Source organism: Dipteris shenzhenensis, chromosome 17 (assembly GCF_047967505.1).
Source record: "Dipteris shenzhenensis isolate YYH24624 ecotype China chromosome 17, Dip_SZ_1.0, whole genome shotgun sequence".
Lineage (NCBI taxonomy): Eukaryota > Viridiplantae > Streptophyta > Polypodiopsida > Gleicheniales > Dipteridaceae > Dipteris > Dipteris shenzhenensis.
This window is the reverse complement of record NC_141612.1, coordinates 294,671-307,308: the sequence shown is the minus strand read 5'-3', so window position 1 is coordinate 307,308 and position 12,638 is coordinate 294,671. Positions and strand designations below refer to the sequence as shown.

The 12,638-nt window shown below is 40.7% G+C and overlaps 1 pseudogene; it reads left to right on the top strand.

Moving 5' to 3' along the window:
- The first annotated feature begins 8,847 nt into the window (after nt 1-8,847).
- Nucleotides 8,848-9,266, top strand: LOC147891496 (uncharacterized; annotated as a pseudogene).
- The last annotated feature ends 3,372 nt before the right edge of the window (nt 9,267-12,638 follow it).

Genomic DNA, 12,638 nt, shown 5'->3' with positions numbered 1-12,638 from the left:
AAAATTCAAATCTTAAGATTCAAATTTCAAATCTGAAAATTTCAAAATCTTAGATTCAAAATTCAAAATTTAAAATTCAAAATTCAAAATTCAAAATTCAAAATCTTAGATACAGAATTCAAATTTCAAATTTGAAGATATGAAAGTCAAATCATATACTAAAGACCCTACTTTCAAATCACACTTCGAGATTCCTACTTTTACAAGACTCTTTCTTTCAAATCGTGGTGTTCCGAAATGGAGAAAATGGAGAACATGCAAGAATTAGGTACACTTTTGATTTCTTTCATTTTCTTACTTGAATGATTGAGTAGCCATCGTAGGAGCTAAAGAGAGAGTAGTTGTAGCAATTGTAGAAGTTGTCTTTCTTGCTGGCAAACGGAAGAGGAGCCGAAGGGGAGAAGCGCGGAGAGAAGAGGAGGAAGCGAGAGGGAAATAAATCTTCAAGAACTGACAACCAATTTGAGAAGTTTGTCACACGAATCCAATCTCAAGTGGTTGCAGGATGGATAAGGGACTGAGCCTTGTTGAGGGAGCGTCTTGTTGTAGCATTCTCGCTGCTGCTGCTACTGCTGGTACCGTGAATGCCGACCTGCTTGCGGGATATGCCGGGCGCTTACCGCGACGAGGGCGACGAGGAGGAAGATGGAGGTGACGAGGAGGAAGAAGGAGAAACGAGGCGGAAGACGGACGGAAGAAAGAAGGCGCACGGAAGAAAGAAGGCACAGAGGGTGACGAGGAGGAAGATGGAGGTGAGGAGGAAGAAGGAGAAACGAGGCGGAAGAAGCAACCCAAAAAGAAGGCGAAAGAACGCGGAAGATGGAGGAGGATGAAAGAAGGCGAAAGAAGGTGCAGAGGGCGACGAGGCAGAAGAAGACGCAGAGGGCAACGAGGTGGAAGATGGAGGAGGACGAAAGAAGGCGGAAGATGGAGGAGGACGAAAGAAGGCGAAAGAAGGCGCAGAGGGCGACGAGGCGGAAGAAGACACAGAGGGCAATGAGGCGGAAGATGGAGGAGGACGAAAGAAGGCGGAAGATGGAGGAGGACGAAAGAAGGCAAAAGAAGGCGCAGAGGGCGATGAGGCGGAAGAAGACGCAGAGGGCAACGAGGCGGAAGATGGAGGAGGACGAGGCAAAAAAAAAAAAAAAAAAAAAAAGAGACCTCTTTCTAATCCAACTATTGTGTGTGGAATCTATGGAGAGTTGAATTGGTAATGGAATTTTAAAACCTACATAGTTAAGTACACATTGCTAGGACAAAACTGGGATGGGGAGCCTCCCGGGACCTCTTATTTTGACATAGTTTTGAACTTTTTTGCTTGCAATTAGCTAAGCAAGGGTGGAGGAGTGTTTTCCAAGAACTACCCCATCTAAGACGTTGTCCTAAAGCTCTCAAACCACCCTAGGTACACATTGGAGATCTAGGAAGGGAGAGAACAAGGTGAGCCTAGCACTTGATTCCCCATGAAGACGAATTCAATTCCTTCTCATAGGTTTACTTTTTATGCTTGGTTTAAAAGGTTTGTTTAGCTTTGCCTTTTAAAGTTTTGGTTTTTTAATAGTTTTAGATTTTCTAGTTTGCTTTTAAAGTAATAGTATGATTTTAAAGTGTAATAGCGTGAATCATGAAAAGCATGTACGATTTTTTTGAAAGTATGATCTCTACATTTGAATTTCAAATTTTGAAACTTGAAACTTGAAATTTGAATTTTTTATTTTAAATTTTGAATTTTGAATTTTAAACTTTAAATTTTAAATTTTAAAATCTGGATCTTCAATTTTTAAATTTAACGTTTGAAGATTTGTCCATGTGGCCAAATCTTCCTAGTGATTTGAAAGAACATTTGGCCATGTGGCCAAATCTTCCTAGTGATTTGAAAGAAGCTAGCAACATTTGGCAGCACGGCAAAATCTTCCCAAACCCTAATGCTTTGAAAGATTTGGCCACACGGCCAAATCTCCCAGAACCTGGTGATTTGAAAGAAGCATGCAAGAGGAGGTTGCACAGCCAAAACTCTCCATACCCTAGTGCTTTGAAAGAAGCCTACAAGATTTGGCCACACGACCAAATCTCCCCAAGTTTGAAAGAACGCCACAACCAAATCTTCTCAGTGCTTTGAAAGAAGTCACTGAGGTCTCGAAGGATTTGGCCGTGCATCCAAATCTTGCTAGCTTCTTTGAAAGCACCAAGGTTTGAGCAGATTTGGCCGTGTGGCCAAATCTTATTGCTTCTTTCAAAGCACTAGTGTCTTAGGAGATTTGGCCATGTGGCCAAATCTTGTTGGCTCCTTTCAAAGCACCAGGGTCTAGGGAGATTTGACCATGTGGCCAAATCTTGTGGGCTTCTTTCAAAGCACCAAGGTCTAAGTAGATTTGGATGTGTGCATAAATCTTTATGGCTTCTTGAAAGCACCAGCATCTCGGGAGATTTGGTTGTGTGGACAAATCTTGCTATCTCCCTTTCAAAGCACCATGGTCTGTGAAGATTTGGCCATGTAGCCAAATTTTGCTGCCTAAAATTCAAAGCACCAAGCTTTAGGAAGATTTGGTCTTGCAATGAAATCTTGTAAAGCATTTTCATCCTAAGTCACACCATCAGATATCAATATTGAACTATAACAAATGCTATGTACTATGCAGGTGCCACATTGAAAGTGGGGGTTAAAGTCAACTTGCTTGTCAGTGGAAAGATTGTTGCCATTGGGACAATATTCTCTACATCACATGATGACATGTGCCAAGGTGTGCCCTTGGGAGAAAACAATGTATCGGTGGCGATCGATATTTGTATGGATGAAAGTGCACTTCTTCCATTTCCTACAATGGATGCATTCTTAGTCTATGAGGCTTTGGGTAGTGTTGTTCGTTGGAAAGCATGATCAATGAGTTGTGTGGACAATGTCAATGGAGCTATTGTACCAATGAATGATATAACATTAGATACCATTGACGTTGAACCTCTATGTGAATATGATGAGTTTTCCATTCGAGAATCATGGAAGGACAAGAAAGTCTTAATATGGGATGAGTAGAAAACCAAGAGCATTGCAGAGGGTGTTGTTTTGTATGTCTACCCATTTGAACCTATAAATTTTGAGATGCTTGGTGAAGGTAATCTAGGTGTGGGAATTGAAAAGTATCACAGTGATGTATCAGGCATCGATACCATCCACTTAATAAAATGGCCCATTGCACAAATAACCTTTTTAGATGGAACTTCATTAAGAATCGATGACACCATGAATTCTTCAAGTGGTTCTGGGAAAAAGCACATGGAAGATGAGGACCCAATGGAAAAATCCACAAAAAAGAGGCGTTACTACATGATAAAGAGAAAAGCTAAAAAACATGGCATGCCATTAGCATCATGAATCTAGACTCACAAGGGATGCAGTCATAAAAGTATCTATGATTGATTGTTGTAAACAAAATTGTTGTCAATTCGCCGATCGTCAAATGATATCCAAATTACGCATAGAGTATTGGGGCCAAAGTTTGGAGGCTCGCACCAATTATGTATATGACACTCTTGGGGTTGCTTGTTGAAAAGATGACAATGGGCAGTTCAAATATGTATTTTCATTGAATGGTATTCAAGTTTGTTGTAGAGCATGGTATGAAATGCATGGTATTCCAAAAACAACATTTTATCGATACAAGGAGCAATTTGAAATTGGTATACGAAGGTGCATACATGGTAATAAAGGAATCGTGCGGAGAGGTTGGGACCACACAGAACTGGGTAGAGCCATAATCCAAGATTTTGTGGATAACAATTTTGAGCGTATGCCACACAAAAGTAGAACACTTCAGGATGGATCAAGGGAAACACAGTTGGTGATACCGGATGTATACAAGCAGGTTGATATTCTCTATGAAGTTAACATGCAATTAAAGCATAGTTTGGGTTGTAAGGAGATGTCAACTTCCACATTCAACTGCATATGGAACTTTGAATTCAAGCATGTAACTTTGTCAAAAACAAGTGAATTCTCTAAGTGTGGTTTATGTAGTGCAATCAAGGCTCATCTTGCAGCGACAAAATGCCAAAATGAACATAATAAGTTGATGGAAGATAGAAGAAAGCACATGTTACAACAAAAAAGTTGTAGAAATGTGTACTACACTTGGCGCAGATTTTCTGAAATGTATCCTCAGACATACTTGTGCATTATCCATGATAAGATGGACCAAAAGAAGACAGCCATCCCTAGATTACGCAATCGTTCAAAGGACACAGACAAATCCTTTCAGCTCCCAGTGGCTTTGACTGGCATGATAACACATGGACATGGTCAAGGACGTTATGGTCACTTTTCTTTATCCTTTTGGCCGTCGGATCCTAACTTCACAATTGGTTCATTGGCTTTGTGTTTGAGAAATCTTGAAAGATTTGATAACCATGCACTTGGAGATTTGGTACATGATGGGATGCCAAGGTCTGACAATGCTCTTCTAAATGCACTAACCTCAAGAGAAGCATTGGATTCTCACTATGTTTCTAATGGCAAGCAACAACTTCATCTTGAAGCAGTGGGTGGAACATTCAAAGACCTTGGAATTGGAAGTTCCCATCAAGAAAATCCTTATAAGAAACTACCTGAACACCTATTGTTGCAGTTGGATAATTGTGGTTCTGAAAACAAGAATAGGTACTTGTTTGCATACCTATCATTACTTGTTGCTCGAGGGATTTTCAAGTCAATTCAATTGGGATTCTTGATGGTTGGGCATACACATGAGGATATTGATGCAATGTTTAGCAGGTTTTCAGAGAGGTTAAGAACTAGCCAAACATTGACATTTGCACATCTCATGGATACTTTTAGACAATGTGAGGAGTCTTCTCCAACGCCATTTTTGGTAACGGAAGTCCCTGATTTCAAGAGCTATGTTGATGGATGCCTATGCGATGGGAAAGATTCTTTAGTGGGACACTCAAAGCCTCTCCAATTTCGGTTCTTTATGCGAAATGAAGTTCCTATCATGCAATATAAAGTGCATCCACGATCATTAGATTGGCAACCAAGTGAAGGTGGCATTAGTTGTGGAAGAGACATCCGGATGGTCATCCAATGCTACCAAGTGGAGAGCCACCTTATGTAACCATGTTCAAGTATGTGAAGGATCACTTAGATGTGATAGTTGGTATCAAGGAGTATGTACGCTTTTGGGAAAAATGGGCACACTTGCAAGGTCCAGAAGCATCTTTCACAAAGTTTTACAAGCCAGTAGTGAAGTACTGGAAGAGCATGATTGATGAGCTTGATAAACCAAACAATAGTGTAGAGGGCATGTACGAGAGATTTTGGCCAAAGACGCAACATATTGATTGTGTGCAAGTAGTTGATAATGAAAACGATGAGTTTCAAGGAATTGAAGAGTTGAATGATCATTACTGTGGACCTCAAAGGAAAAAGCCAAAACAATCATTTGATCCAATGGTTGATGTACAAAAAGGACACTTTCTTTTGGTCCGACTAGCAGAAAAAATTTACCCAATTTGGCTAGGCATTGCTCAAACTGATGTACAGAAGGATAATAAATCTAAAAATTTCAAGAAGGTTTTCATACAATATTGGGCACCTATATGCAAAAGACACAATGCACAAATTGAGGAGGTATATGCAGATTGTTGGAACAAGGTTTGGATGTGCAATAAAGGTGATCCTCCACGTTGGGAATCTGTTGATGCTATTGTATGGTCATGGGTTCCAAAATGTAACCTCTCAAAGAAGGTTTCCTCAAAGAGCAGCAACCTCCCCATCAAGGTGAAGATACCAACCATTGCACGCAAGCGAGCTTTATCCAATTTGTCTCATAGAACAGATTCCGACTCTGATGCTGACTCCACAATGGAGTGAAGGTACTTGAAAAGCATGACTTTTTTTTCCTTGCACAACAATAATTTAATTGAATACTGACAAATATTTGGAAGGTATGACATTGATCTTTTTTCTTTATCTTTTTTTTTGCAGACCATTGCTTTGTGGTTGCAAGTTCTGCACACTCGACATCAAGGACTAGTGTTGCATTCTTACTTTTTCTCCAACTAAACTAAAAATGGTGTTTTTGAACACCACCTTTTTTCGAGAAGAGGCAAAAAATGCTTCGTTAAACTCAAACATATGATGTTTTTTTCTCAGCTAATGCAAAACAGGCACACTCCAAATTGTGAGTTTCATATACACGGCAAAATCCAGGGAGAAAGTCAATGGAGTGCACTCAATGCATTGTAATTGTAACCCCTCAAAAAATACCATGCATTGGTCGAAACCTCAACATTTGACATTTTATTTATGTTGATGCAAACCATGCACATTTGCAAGATTTGGATGGACTGCCAAATCTATGGGAAAAATAAATGAAAAACATTGAATGTTACATAATTACAACCCCTCAAAAGTTCCCAAATTCTCTAATATGGTGTTTTGGGATCATTACAACACGGCACCCCCCTTAACGACCCAAGCTTAGCAAGTAGAGGTCCAATAGCATTGCTATAGTTCAAAAGTTACCTATTTGTAAACCCCCTTTGGCTTTGCAAGATGAAGTGCTAGCCCATAAAATGAACAACCTCGGGCTTTCTCACTTCATGAACTTATGGGATGGTCCTACTTTGGGATGTAGAGATTGCGACCATCTAATGGTCACGTACAAGATCCCAAGGTCATGCAAGACTTTCTTGGAGGAGGTCACGGCTTAGGTACAATAGATGTAGGTGTCAATGGCTTGTAACAAGTGCTAAAGGATTGGGTTTGGGTGGACTCCACACCATTACTATCACCGAGTACTAAAGGCATCTATGCACACTTGGTGGAATCCCAGATCAACATTACTCATGTTAATAAAGTATGGGTGGTGGAATGCCAGATCAACATCACTCATGTTAATAAAGTATGGAAGCTGCATTCCCGGGGGATTCATAGGAGGAAACTTATGATATCACGTGAGTGTACAATAGGGGGGTTTTTTGAAATGAGGCATAAGCTTATAAATTAGGGGTGGGGGCTCTTTTTATTTTTTCCCAATATTGTATTTAAGTTAGGGGGCCATGCCATATTTAAGAGGGGGGGACATAGTATAGGCTACCTTGGGTAACTAGTCCAAACAAGTTTGGTTTTATATATGGTTTTAAATAGTCATAGGGAAAGTAATCAAAATTTTCTTATTGTGTAGTCTAAATACTTGAGAAAGAACGTAGATTTAAGGAAAGGGGAAGACATAATAGAATTTTGGTGGTATCTTATAAGCTTAAATAGGGGTGTTTTATTATCCTACGTGGATCTTAAATAGGGGGTTTTCTTAAAGTTCATGCACGCAGGTGACGTCCCCCTATAATGAAGAGTGAATCCCCCGGGGCTGCATTGGGCTGCCAAAACTTGGCAGTCAAGATGACAAGACTAGTGCCAGCAGCCGCGGTAATTCCAGCTCCAATAGCGTATGTTTAAGTTGTTGCAGTTAAAAATCTCGTAGTTGGATCTCGGGGCGGGGCGGGGCGAGCGGTCCGCCTCTTTTGCTGTGCACTGGTCGCTCCGCCCTTTCTGTCGGGTACGCAGTCCTCACCTTAATTGGCTGGGACACGGATTCGGTGATGTTACTTTGAAAAAATTAGAGTGCTCAAAGAAAGCCTATGCTCTGAATACATTAGCATGGAATAACGCGATAGGACTCTGGTCCTATTGTGTTGGTCTTCGAGACCGGAGTAATGATTATGGTTGGGGGCATTCGTATTTCATTGTTAGAGGTGAAATTCTTGGATTTATGAAAGAGGAACTATTGCGAAAGCATTTGCCAAGGATGTTTTCATTAATCAAGAACGAAATTTGGGGGCTCGAGGACAATCAGATACCGTCCTAGTCTCAACCATAAACGATGCCGACTAGGGATTGGCGGATGTTACTTTGATGACTCCACCAGCACCTTATGAGAAATCAAAGTTTTTGGGTTCCGGGGGGAGTATGGTCGTGTTAACCCGCTCCGCACCTCGGGTTAATAGGACCATCCGCTCGCCTTTTCACACTAACACCCTAACACGCGGATGCGCTTGTAATATAACCTTTTTGTGAAAACCGCGCTAAGCGCTGGATATTTTGTAAATGCGGGCCGAGCCTACAACATGTGTAGAGCCGGCCGTACTTATGAAAGCCAGTAGCTTAGGGATTTTGAAGAAGACGGCCACCGGACATCTCATGGGCGGCTGGGCACTCTAACTTACGGCAACATGTTGAAAGGAGGCCAGATCTTTGGGCACGCACAAGGCCTAATGGCAAGTTGCTACTACCAAAAGCACCTTGGGTGTTGAGCAAGACACAACAACAATAGATAAAAAGATCCATTTATGGATTTCGCACTCCAACAAGATGCATGCATTCTTTGAAGGGGGCATTTACAAAAGATGATGAGCTATGTGGCCTCAAGTCTCATGATTGGCACAAATTCTTGCAATTTGTGCTACCCATAGCAATAAAAGATTGTCTCACCGAGGAGTTACGAGCCACCATCTACAAAATTAGCTCCTTGGTGCGCTGGATCTCTGCGAAAGAAATACGGAGAGATACACTAGAGGCAGCTCACCTAAACGCCATTGAGGCAGTTTGCATGGTTGAGAAATTAATGCCAACAAGAAAATACAAGTTTCGTGAATTTCTTAGAAGGCCCTCCAAATGAGCTCAAAATTCTCCTAATGTGCACTATACAATTTGGTCATAGAATTATGACCAAATGGGATGAACAAGATAAAGAAAGAAAGAACTACATAATTGAAGCAATCAAAAGTGAGTATAGGCCAACTGATCCAAGGGAAACAATAAGCAATTATTGGATCAAAGAGGTTTGCAAGCAGTGCATGTCCCATCGTAGGTCAGAGGCGAGGGACGCTTTCCGAGATGGTATACCCAAGCCAACTTGGCTTGATGCAGAGGAGTGGGAGATCATAGCACACGAGCCCAGGGATACGCCAAACAAATTCAGGCGCAGCAGAGAGAGGCCGCAGCCACACGACTAGAGAGTGTGGGTTCATCGCATCTTGGGAGCGGTGGATACGAGTCGATGCGCCCAGTCTTTGTAAGTATTTTCATAATTGTTGTTTGTGATTTTTTCATACACATGAGACTTAATTTAAGTGATTTCTACATATAGGAGTGCTGTGTGGGTCATGAGCCAATGGCTGAGGAGGAAAGATATGCATACAAACATGGGACGCTGGATTTGTTAGAAGAAATTGCAACGAGTGAGACAATTGATTGGTCCAAGTTCACATATTGACCTAGCAAGTATTCTAAACTTAGTGCATTTTTATTTCTAGCATCATAACAAGTACAACACTTTCTAATTTTTCTTTGCATTTTCATGTTTGCTTGTTTGTGTAGGTTATATGTCACTTTTTGGGTTTTGAGTAGCGCATATTTATTGCTTTTTATGATGTATCATAGACATTTAGGCCAATTTTTGGATTTCAAGAACATTTTTTAGATCTTTATGATGTAATCACTTGAGCTAATTTTCTTTAGCATTTCATGATGTATTTTCAACATTGATTTCAATTTTTGGATTTAGAGAAGATTTGTTTAGCTCTCATTATGATGTAATTAATTCTATCCTGCACATATTTATCGACCTCTTGTTGGTCTTTTTATCGTTATGGTTATGGTTCTTCGTTATGGTTATGGTTATTGGCCTATTGTTGGTCTTTTTAACGTTATGGTTATTGGTCTCATGTTGTTATTTTTAATGTTATTGTTATTGGCCTCTTTCTGGTCTTCTTAATTTTATCTTAATGTACAATAAAGAGTACAACTGATATGGTACTGAAGGAAGTATATACATTTGGTTTCTATTTGGAGCCATTCCGTCTAAAAACATTTACTGCTCAAAACGACGGTATATGCGTTGGTATTTGCACTGGAATGCTCCTTTGAATGTACCTCGGTATGTGCGTTGGTATACTAGTTGGTATGTGCATTGGTATGTGCGTGGGTATGTGCGTCGGTATGTATCTATTCCGACGTTATGAGACCGCCGTTGTTTCTGAGGCGCATACCAATGATGGGGCTATTTTAAGCCCAGTCTTACGACGTCGGTATAGGCTTGGTGTTTGGCCATCTTCTTATAGTGGTGGCCAGCTCTTTTTCAAACTATGATTGTTCGTGCTTGATGCCCAATCTGTGCCTATGCTCTGATGCAATTTTTGTGCTATTTAGATTTGTTTTGAGCTGTCATGCAATGTGTTGTGTGTGCGGTTCTGTGCAGAACCGTTTCTCACCGTTCCTAGCTCATGCTTTAGTGTTTTTGTGCAAGGCATGCATACACATCAACTTTAAGGTATACTTGAACTATACCTCTCATGGATCGGTGTGGGTGTGCGTGTGTAGCTCGTACGAAGCATTGGAAAGTCACCCGCTCTAGGTGCTCTAGCTCTCTCACACAAAAAATACAAATGAACTCTAAAAAGGGTCTAAGTGCTTATACCTCCGATGTGCCCGACTAATCCCTAGCATTTTATTGCACCGTTGTGCTCAGTAGACCTCATACAAATGCTACGAGTCAAACCATGCCTCGATTTGAGCTTCCTAAGCTCAAATTAGCCCGTTTTTGCCAATTTGCGTCATGGCAGATAAGTGAATTTTTGAAGTTGCTCCGAATTGTACCTATATAATATATATATATATATATATATATATATATGACATAGACAATATCCAATGTGGAAACCCTTGCCTTTGCATGCACGCACACGTGAGCATATGATTTCTCCTCCACTTTGTATGCATCGTCGTCCCCGCCTGCCACTCGTCGTGCTCATCCTCTATGTCTCCGTCCATTGCATGCAAACCTGCGGGAGCTCCGTGCGCCTCTTTCCCTTGCAAAACCCTGTAAATTCCTCCAGGTAAGATGTCCTCCACTATTTCCGCTTGTTAATCTTCATGTTTCCATCCCGCATGGCACTGGCCTTTGCATGCAATCCTGCGTTATCTGCCGGCTCGTCTTTCTCTTGCAAGACACTTGAAATTCCGGCAGGTAAGTTATCTTCCACTATTTTCGCTTTTGAATCGTCATCTTTGCATCCCACATGCCCTGGATGTTGTTGTGTCGTTTGCCCCACAACCCTTGTCCTCGTCCTCCTCGTGCAAAATCTGCAGGTGCTGGATTGCTTCTGCACATGGCCTTCGATCCGCAAACGTCGTCCCCGCTCGTCATACAAAGGTTTGCTCTGTTTCCCCTTTTTTGATTTTTACTGTTGTCCTTGTTGAATCACTGAGCGTTGCCCAACATGGCAACTCACCATGGTTGGTCTTACCTTCACGTGCTTCCGCATGGTTCATCACATGGAGGTAAGCTCGTTCCCTGTTATAAAAAACCTGCTCGCAGTCTTCTTTATGTCTGTGTTGCTCTGCCTAGTTCTGCCTGCATGCCTCCTAGAAGGAAGCCCTTGAAAGACAAGACCAACCGTGCTTTCATTGGTCTCCTGGACTCTCCCGATCTCGTCTGTCGCTCTGAGTCTGCTCCTTTGGATTCCTCTCCTTCCACTTTGCCACTCCAGAAGCTTGCATGCAACGCCATTGCAAAGCGGAGCAAGACTCCAAGTGTGTTGACACCTCCTGGCACCCAGGCTCTGGTACCCAACCTTAAATCCATCAAGAGAAACGCGAGATCATTTGGTGATTTCTTTTCTCGCGTTTCTAGAAAGATTGTCCTTCATATTTTGTTTTCGCATATCAAGAAGAAAATATAGGTCTGTCTTTTATTCGAATCTGTCCTCTTTTTCTGATTTCTGCAGAAAATAAGAAATTGAATAAGAGTGCATATTTTATACTTCTTTGCAGAACGCTGCACGTTGTCAGTTTCTGTGTGCTCTCTCATTTGTTCCGAGAATATTATTGGCAACACTTATTTCATTAATTTTGGACTCATATGTCTACTTTTGGACTATTCCTTAAAATCCTTCCCAACTGAAAAGTTTACTTTATGAAACTGTCATTCGAGAATCAAAAGTTTACTCTCTGGCACTATCATTTTCACATAAGACATTTCAAAATATCTCTCTACAATGTTGTACAAATAATTATGCAAAAACTACTATTAAATCCTAAATTTGTATTTCTTGTTTATAAGAATCATATTCTTAAAATAAAAAATCCAAGTTATTAGTTTAAATCCATGAAAAACCATGCTATTGAGGATTCACAACATTTTAAAAATGTATACATAAGAGACCTGTAAGACTCTTTTTACTTTCAATGCAGAAAACTATAACACTCTTGAATATTCAAGAAATTAAAAGGTTTATATACACATGATACATGATGGAATCCTCTTTTGTACTCCAAAAAATAGCAATAGCTATGCTTGCAATTTTACATTATCATGTCATAAGTTTTACAACAAATATTGCTCTGGATGAGTCTTTGTACAAAGGATCTCCTGTGGCCTTTTCAATAATTTAATTTTTCCTTTACAATGAGTTTAGTACAAATGGGCGATCCAAACATTTGCTTGTTTGAATGTCCTTTTCTATCATGATCACAGAAATGAGCGATCCAAACATTTGCTTGTTCAGAATGTCCTTTCTGTCGTCACTTGTCGCTTGGGTGCCATCTTCATTCACTCTCATCTGACAACCACCACCACCTTCACTCT